We start from the raw sequence: 9,108 nt of genomic DNA on the forward strand, positions 1-9,108 counted from the left end.
GAGGCCTTTCAGAAGCGCGTCATTTGGTTCATCCATTCCACCTTTGCACATGATATCAGCGCAACATCTTTGAAAGCAGAATGTGGCTTTAAAAAGTTTTGCAATCGACGTCGCATTGTTAGTTCATCATTATTCACTAGGTTCTACCACAGCACGCTAAATGAAGCGCCGTATATTTTGTCACTATCCCGCATATCATATCGCATTGGCCACCCCTTAAACATTGCCGGGCCTCGTTCTCGTAGTGTTAACGTCACAGCTTCTTTTTTCCTTGAGGAGCCAAGGACTGGAACGACCTTGAACAGGATACCGTTAACTCAAGCCCATCTGCTTTCATAGAGGTAACCGCATCACAATATACCATGTAGCAAAGTGCTCACCATGTTCCATATCTTGTAACCCATCCCTTATGTAACACCTTCTATAGCGGTCTTTAAGCAATAAAAGTGAAAGTGAAAGTAGTTACGGGGAGTAAGCAATGAGAAATGTTTATTAATTTTGAAACTACAGTGCATATGGCCATAACAATGACAATGAAGCCTGTAATGTATTGTAATGGTACAGTATACGTTCATCCTTCAGAAGTTGTGCATAAATAATACCTGAGAATTTTCTTAAACAAATATATCTTGTGGCCAAAACACCTTGCGCAGTGTTGGCAAGCGGCCGCCGTAAGTTCTTTTTTGCAAATATGCGTATTTGAGTCATCCCCATCAATAGTACTCCTGCTGGAATATAAAACATTCGTCCACCCCACTTTAGATTGTGGCGTAGTTACATGGGACGTTTTCACTGAAACCCCACTTCAAAAACAAAAAAGAGCACAAAAAAGAAAAAAAAAAGCTGTTCCATTTGTTCCCGATGCATATGGCCGCACTTCAATCCCTAATATAATATATCAAGCTTGCTTACCTGCTATAACTGATCGAAAACGTCTGTGTCCTCTGAAATTCTTTTTTTACTAGTGAAAGTCAGTACAACAGCTACACGCCACACCTTCTTGCATATTCGTCTGGTTACGCTGTCAGGCACACTCACCAGCTGCAATCACGAAAATTGCCAACTGTTTCAAGTATTTTTTTTTGCCTAGAACGATAGTGGATTGGAAGAATTCCTCATTATATTCGTATAAACAGCGCTACAACGCCACAGAAGGGACACGACCAAGCGCTTGGTCCTGCCCCCTTTTTCTTTGTCACATTGTAGCACTGTTTGTCCGAATTTCAGTGTGGAGCAACAAGATCCAATTAATACTTCGAATCTGCCCGTTAAAACTGCGGCACAAATTTCACTATCACAATTCAGTAGAAACCATTATGATGTTTGGCTCAAATGTCTAGCGTCTTTCGTTTCCCTTCTTTTTACTCGTGATAAGTGATTGTCTGTTTGGTTTGCAAGCTGTAGAAATAAGGCCGCTTGCCTGTCACTTTGGTTCTTCAAAGCACAAGCGTAAATATGAATTGATAGACCATTTTTCATTGTTATGTGTTACGCACCTGTATATGTACCCTGCTGACGAGACCTTGCACTTATTAGGTAAATAAATAAACAAAAAATAAATAAATTAATTTTCATAAAACAGGACACATCATTTTTAGCACTGCGTGCTCCCGACCACTTCGCCGACAGGTCTGACGGGGTGGCACTCGTGGCCTTTCCGCCTTCTCATCTTACGATTACTGACATGGTAAAGTGAATCACTTGCGCCATCTACGCCAATTTAAAAATGCGAAGGATAACGAAGTACTTTGCAGCTAGATGGGCTCATTTACTGAAAGCATTCGAGAGGTTGGCTAAAATATTATGCATGCAGCATTTTATTTTAAAGCTGTTTTATCTCATTCCGTCTATACACCGAAATGCAAACAATAATGCATTCTTTAAAACATGACATCGTAAAAATGAACGCGAAAGTAAGGAATGCTCAATTTTTTAGTCTAGAATACAATTCACAAACAGAAACTGGAAACAAACTAGATATAAAAAGTGCTGTTGCGCCTATAGCCGTAGATACCGTGTTAGTGGCTGTAGGTGCAATCACATTTTTTCCTGGGCTTTTGTAAGCGTTTCTCTGCACTGAATCTATCTATCCCTATGCAGCGTGAAAACCCGCAGCATTCGTCTATAGCTGCTATTTCGTGAACATTTGCAAAAATCCACTCGCACAAGCGCACTACACAATAGGTGCCCACATGGACAAGCTATATCGATGAATAGATAGTTAGGCCGAGCCATTGTGTAGAAATAGTAGGCTGTTTCATACTCCGTACTTCTTAAGCAGTAGCATGCTGGAAAAGCATGTTCTTATGACTTTTCTTCTCGTGGGCTGCATCTTGACGCTTCTATGCGGAGGGGTTCCATGGAATTTTGTTCCCAGCATGCGCGACGTAGGTACCTGTCAATTTAAACCACCATAAAGTGCATCATATATGCTTATTGTAGCAGTATCACTGCTTTAAAAGTAGTTTAGCTGTATTCTACCAGCTTTGCTTTACCGAAGAAATATAGGATGGGATAGACGTGGTTTTTAACCGTAAGAATGAGTCAACTTCACTTTATTCGTTTATTTGTGTAAACAATGTCAGGAACTATTGAACAAAATGCACAGCTTCAGAGTGCTCTGCGTCGTAATTAGGCATGAATATATGTAGACACGCTCAATACATAAGTTTGTGTCTATTAAAAATGGTTGAACACTTCATGCTGCTAATAGTTATAATTGAATCGTGCGAATGGAGCCCTGTGGCACGTACGGCTACAATGCCTTCATTTATGCTGAACACAAGCTAGGGTTCATGCTAGTTCATTTAACCTGAGTTTTCACTGATGAACAACTTTGAACCATAAAGGCAAATGATTGCTCTTGTCTGCTGCGTGGCTTTCTCATGCATGCGTGATATTTTTAGCTAGACTCTTGCAGGAGTACAGGTCAATAGGTTCGCTCGTTTATATTTGCGGAAATGGATGCCATCGCTTCAGCAATGTCTCTTGTTGTCGCTAATGAAAGTACGTACGCTCATTAAGGCCTTCACCCACAATTTACAACCGAGCTAGCACACGAGCATTAAAGACGGCAGTTAAGCATCGTTGCTAGTGAGCGCACAAATCGCGCAGTAACTGTAGATCCATCAGGTCATGCAACGTTGTTTTTATCACCCTTGTTTGAAATTTTCTACCTCAGGGAAACTCAAGTTGCAGTTGCCCCTGACTGTGTTTGCCAGTCTAATGTTCTTGGGCGTTGATATACCGTAATTTACACAAACATATGTGAGGATAGAAATTGTTATGCTGAAAGAGACAAACTATTTGAGGAATCCTTTCTGTGTTAACGCTTTATTTCTACTGACGTTATGTCACGCAAGACAAGATCGATCACATCGGTTCCATTAAAATATATTTCTTTATTGGTTTCTGCTTGTTCACATACAAGTCTACTAATAATAAATACATTAGTACGTATTTTTTCACACGTGTTGAGGAGAACTCCTGGTTCATGTTTTTTTCTTTTTCTTTCAGTTCGTAAATACGACAGAAAAAATATGGACGTACTTCACAAGTGAACCTATCGAAATTGAGTGTAAGGCAGACGAAAAACAATACCTCAGCCTGATTTCGATTGAATTCGAACGGTCTTACTACTGCAGGAAGAAAAAGTAAGATCACATAAAAATACAAGTCTATTTCAGTGCAATAATTTTTTTGTGTGTGTGGTATTTCCAGGATGTGCTACTCACTAGTGGGCAGGTTCGATCCCAAGCACAGAGACGTCATGATAATTCACTCTCCAGGTAATGCAAGTGTTCAAATTTAAGGGCACATGCTGAAAAGTTTACCAAACCGTGTGCCCTACAGTAAAGTCGCAACGCTATTTTATTTTACCACAAGAGCATAAAACTATGAGAACGCCTAAATGGGAAGCTAAACAGATTTATACGTAAACTGTATTACTTTCGAGCGCAATGAACACCAAAATCGTCATAAAATTGGCGATACACAATTCAAAGTGCGATGTTAGCGGGGAGCTTGAGTGGTGCGCTCAGCTCGAATCCTTGATTGGTGGAATGCATCGTTATTGGTGCAGACCGCAACTACAGCTGCTTGCGGACATGCAGTGCGGTAGTTTTACGTACACTTAGACTTAGAGTAAATACAGCCACCTATTGAGTATCCAGAATTGACGTGAGCGCTTTCGTGTAAACATAATTCAGGGTATAGCTGTAATTTGAGCACATAAAAAAAAAAAGCGGGGGGAGGGGAGGGGAAAATATTTACTGAAAGATGATGTGAGCTACCACACTCTAAATGTTACAGGTTTTTTCCCTTAAACATAACTGTTATTCAGAGATAGAAACTATACTTTAACTGCAGCTGTTCCTTAAGGCACAATACACATTACCAGAAATTCATGTCAATAGGATTAGAGGCCTGGTTGACAGTGATACCAATGATCTGAACGAATCCACGCCCGTTTCTGTTAGGCATTTGCTTCTAAGACTAACGTGTAATGGAAATAAAAACAGAGTATATAGACATTGCGAGAAAAACACACGCTGTTTAGGTGCGTTGAGTGAAAGGAATGCTCGATGAAAAGCTGCCATATAATTACGAATGATATTATCCGCGTCGTCCTTATCACTATATACCTATAAGCGGCCAAACTTTCTTGTTTCGTGCTGACAAGAATTCGAATAGTTGAAACATATACACCGCTCTGGTGACTCTGAGTAAAACCTACGCGACATCCTTGTTAGAATGCTGCATTTCATATATGTTCAATCGGTGTGCATCTGTTAGGCGCAGCGATCGCCATAACATATTTAATTGGACAATGTATGGCACTATGCCTTCAGGCGTATGCCCATCATTTTAGTCTCATAGCTGTATGTAGAGCAAGAAAGTGCTTCATTTTGAGCACAGTGAATTACAATTCGGTTGGTTTGAAAGGTACAGTTTGACCATTGAGAGAAGTGTAGTAATAGATGTTTGACTTGTAATGGAGGGGCCCTGAAACACTTTTTCAAGTAACTATAGAATGAATTCACTCGAAGAGCTTATTGCCTCACGAATTCACCACTGCGAAAATTTCAAGATTCCATCTAGTGCGCGGGCCCGAACCTGGGCGACCCAGCACGCCCACGAGGTGGCGTCGAGGTAACCTCTTGACGTCCCCTAATGGGAGGCGTAAGCCCGGCCACCTAAACCTGCTGTTTTTTATGTTAAAGTTTATTCCTCCTCCTCCTCCATTCAGAGCGAGTGGAGTTGCAAAGGCTTGTCGCATGCTGCAATTGCATTCTCTCAACTCTCGTCTCGACGAAAGCGCTGGAAGCTAAGCAGGTAGGAATGGCAGCGCCACAGAAAAACGTCACGCGTGCCTCTTGACCTAAAGCACTTTTCCCTTTTTGTTTTCTTCGAAGGCATGGCTTTTTCAGTGTGATCGTGCATGCACGTGTGGAAAAGTAGTGGCCTCCCGTGGGGATGTCTGTAACGAGTGAGCGCGCCATGCTCAAATTAGCCAATGGCTGATAGATGGGTCACGGTGGAGGAATATGAGAGGTGGCTCAACTGTGCCCGCCCAAGCATACCGGTTTCGCTTGCGCTTTGAGCAGTTTCCGATGGATGGTGCGCGTGCATGAGGGCCATCAGTAACCACAACACCTAGGGCCCAACGCTGTGAATACTTGCTCTCTTAAGCAATGTAAGCTCATAAAAGTATCTTTACGCGCATTATTGCACGTCTTTTATAAGTTTTAGCAACGTTTTTCTATGCACAAGCGTTGTAAGTACTCATATTCAGTGGGTTTGGCGACTTTGGGAGCCGACGCAACTGTTATTGCAGCCGGCCGGTGCGATTCTAATGAATTCCACCTCTTTTAGCTACTTTTCAATTTGATAGCGGGAACCCTGTTTGGCATAATGAAAATGTCTGTAACGTATTAAATGACACTTCAACACTAGTGGACGGCATCTCGCAAAAATAGCCCTTTTCTTCACACAAAGCTCTTCACACCGTCAAGCTCCAATTTATGGCGATCCCACGAATCAGAAGGCAGAAATGATTGCGGTATTTCGCCACACAAGCTTTCGAACGGCGAACAACAAGCTTCCCCTGGTCCTGACTTCGCGTTTGGAGATTCTATATCGATGCCTGGCTGGGCTGCAGGCATCTCATCGCAACTCATTTGACAGTTCAGCGGGTCGTCATCGTTGTAGCTGACGCTAGAAGGGGCGCATTCTCGCTTCGCTAACGCCAAAAGCTGCCTTCCAGCGGGCCGCTTCTGAGTCGTCGATCTCTTCGAGAGGTAGGGTGGGCAATCCGAAAATACTGTGGAAACAGCGTCACACGCCAGGGATGATCGGCGTGGCATGCTCATCAGTACATTGCCGTTGAAGTGGGCAGTCCACGTCTTAGTCACGAGATGAGACTCGAAATGTCTCTCGCAAACACTGTCTGTTGCTTGTAGTGGGCGAACTTTCCTTGGTATGTCATGTCGCCGGAGCTTGAGACGCTCGTCGTCTTCCCGGGTAAAAAACAGCGAGTACTTCTCCTGACACGACTTGTAGCCGATCGTGCAACGCGGGACGAAGCACTTTTTCTCCATCAGAGGTTCAAAAAACGATTCATACCGCAAGAAACCTTGCAAACGCTACACATGTTTACGTGTTCACCACATGAAACTGCGCGAACGATGGATGGGTGGACGGATGGATGGATGGACGGATGGATGGATGGACAGATGGATGGATGAATGGGTGAATGGATGGATATGGCTGTACCATTCAGATCAGGCGTTGGCTAGCGCCACCAAGCCGTAATACTTAGTGAACCAGAAATAGATTTTTTTCTTTGAAATAGTGAGGTTGAAGACTCGTACTTTGCAGTGAAGTGTTTGATTTTCACTCGTGCCTTGACATTAGCCACCAATCAGATAACCTCCTTCTAGTTAATTCTACCCGCTTAAAGTCTATTTTGCCCTCCCTGTCCCTAAACCCCAGTGCTTTGAATGGATGGATAGATGAATTGATATTGCTGTACCCTTTAGATCGGGTGGTGGCTAACGCCACCAAGCCGTAATGGCCCCTGAACAAACAGCACCGCCTCTCGGAGGGAGGGCGAAACGCACGCCAATCGTCGGCGTGCGCTCAGTACGGCGAGGCGCCGCTGTTCACACACCTCTCATATTCCTCCACCGTAAGATGGGTTTACTACGTGTTATTCTTGGGTGTATTGCGGGATTTATCGAGAGAAGAGAAAGCAATTTTCAGCTGACTTTGATAACCTATTGTGGATTCCAGGCCGCATGATGCGCTCTATATTTAGCTTGCGTGTTGTCCGGAGCCTCTCCAGCCGATTGGCAGCGTTTTATGACCATGCTCATAAAGTGTGGCGGGGCCCCTTTAAATATCGTGTAACTAAAAATAGATCTTACAAAACTTCATATTACACATTTCCTAATAAAACTAACCCAATTCCACACATTTTCCTAAACAATTTCTTTTGTGAAATCTTGTATATCTGTTTTCTCTTCTTTTTCGCAGTGGCATGACAATTTGGGCAGTTCGCGTCCGGCGCGGCAGTTACGGATGGCCTTCAGTTGGCAGATCACAGGGCTCGAGACACGCGTTGCAGAACGAGGTTCGCTGCAGCTTCACACCACGCGCTGTCTGAACAACGCGCTCCGCAGAGTTTATTCGTTGTCAGCCCACGCCCTGCCCCAAAGGACGTGTAAAAACGCTGGTTGGCATCCCCATCCCCTTATTTAAAAGATCTTGTTCTTATCTGCCGTTGATATGAATAATCTGAAAAAATACCTAATGACAAGACCGGAAATGTTGCCCAATTATTGTGAGAGTTAATAATCTTGGTACAGTTATGAAAATTGAATTGCAAAAGGCAAAATTTTTTTTCGATTACTTTTCGGCAGGCTTTTATGTTGCTGCCGTTACACGGGCATAGATGCTAGCTCAGCACAACAGACCAGTGTGCTTGGTGATCCTGCAATTTCCGGATACAATATAACCTGTAATACAGTAAAAAAACTGTGCGCGGTAACAAGAAAGTATTTCTTTTGCGTGGTCGCATTCTATTTGAAACCGATGTGAATATCTTCATGTATTGTTGGCATCGGCAACTCTTTATTACAGGGTAGTTTTATTTCGGACATTGCTACACAACATGAAATATATCACTGAGGCAGAGCAAAAGGATACTCGTACGTCTTTTTACGATTCCTTCACCCAGCACTCGCACGGTAGAAAGCCAGCAAAACCAGAGAAAAAAGTATCATGCTCCACACACAAAAAAATAAGAACAGAGAAACCAGAGAAAAAAAATGTTCAATGATCATCGCACAGCTTATATAAACGAAAAAGAAGAGCCAACAAGACATTGGGACAAAATTTATTCCAAGTTGACATTGTTTGGTATTAACAAATATACAAGTTATATAAATATACATAAATACAGAATTTTCAAGTTCATTGCCAAACAATTGTATATTTCAAGGAGGCAGAAAAAGTTGGTTTACTTGTTGATTTACTGACATAGTTGAGTTTTGATTGGCCAATTGAATTAGGAATAGGTATGCATTCAACACCGAAATAACCTGGCAATCTGTAGTTTAGTACCGTAATTTGTCCTTGGTCTAGACCTCGCAAATGAAATAGTGCGAAGATCATATTCCTCTTCTCTGCTTAGATATTTGTTTGAAAACGTGGTAATATTATGTTTGAGTTTGTGGAAAATCATTGTTGGAATTCGTGGGAAATATTACAGGAAATGTATTCGAAAAAAATTGTTTTTTCCTATTGACGAGGCCTCCTCGACAATGTAAAGAATTAATATTGACAAGTGCCAACAAAAAGTACACATATGTACCTCTGCATTTTATATTTATGAGTTGGAACTTGCATTGGTCTGCAAAATTTTTACAGAATTATGGTGCGCGCATAAGTGGCGCATGATAAAAGGTAATGCTGTCGAAGTTAGCAGCATATGTTGAACTTGCGACGTATTTTTTTCATAAGGCGAAAGTATATTACGTTTCTGACTTGATGTAGCAATAAAATTTTGAATGGTAGAGTATAAGGGTAATCAACAGGACACGCGAT

General features: G+C 42.2%; 1 long non-coding RNA gene across 1 annotated transcript; it reads left to right on the plus strand.

Annotated features, from left to right (window-relative positions):
• The first annotated feature begins 2,266 nt into the window (after positions 1-2,266).
• On the plus strand, positions 2,267-3,782 carry LOC142764807 (uncharacterized). The gene is made up of 3 exons (XR_012883896.1): positions 2,267-2,387; positions 3,517-3,653; positions 3,721-3,782. It is a non-coding gene; the product is annotated as an uncharacterized LOC142764807 (long non-coding RNA).
• Positions 3,783-9,108: the final 5,326 nt, after the last annotated feature.

Source organism: Rhipicephalus microplus, chromosome 6 (genome assembly GCF_043290135.1).
Source record: "Rhipicephalus microplus isolate Deutch F79 chromosome 6, USDA_Rmic, whole genome shotgun sequence".
Lineage (NCBI taxonomy): Eukaryota > Metazoa > Arthropoda > Arachnida > Ixodida > Ixodidae > Rhipicephalus > Rhipicephalus microplus.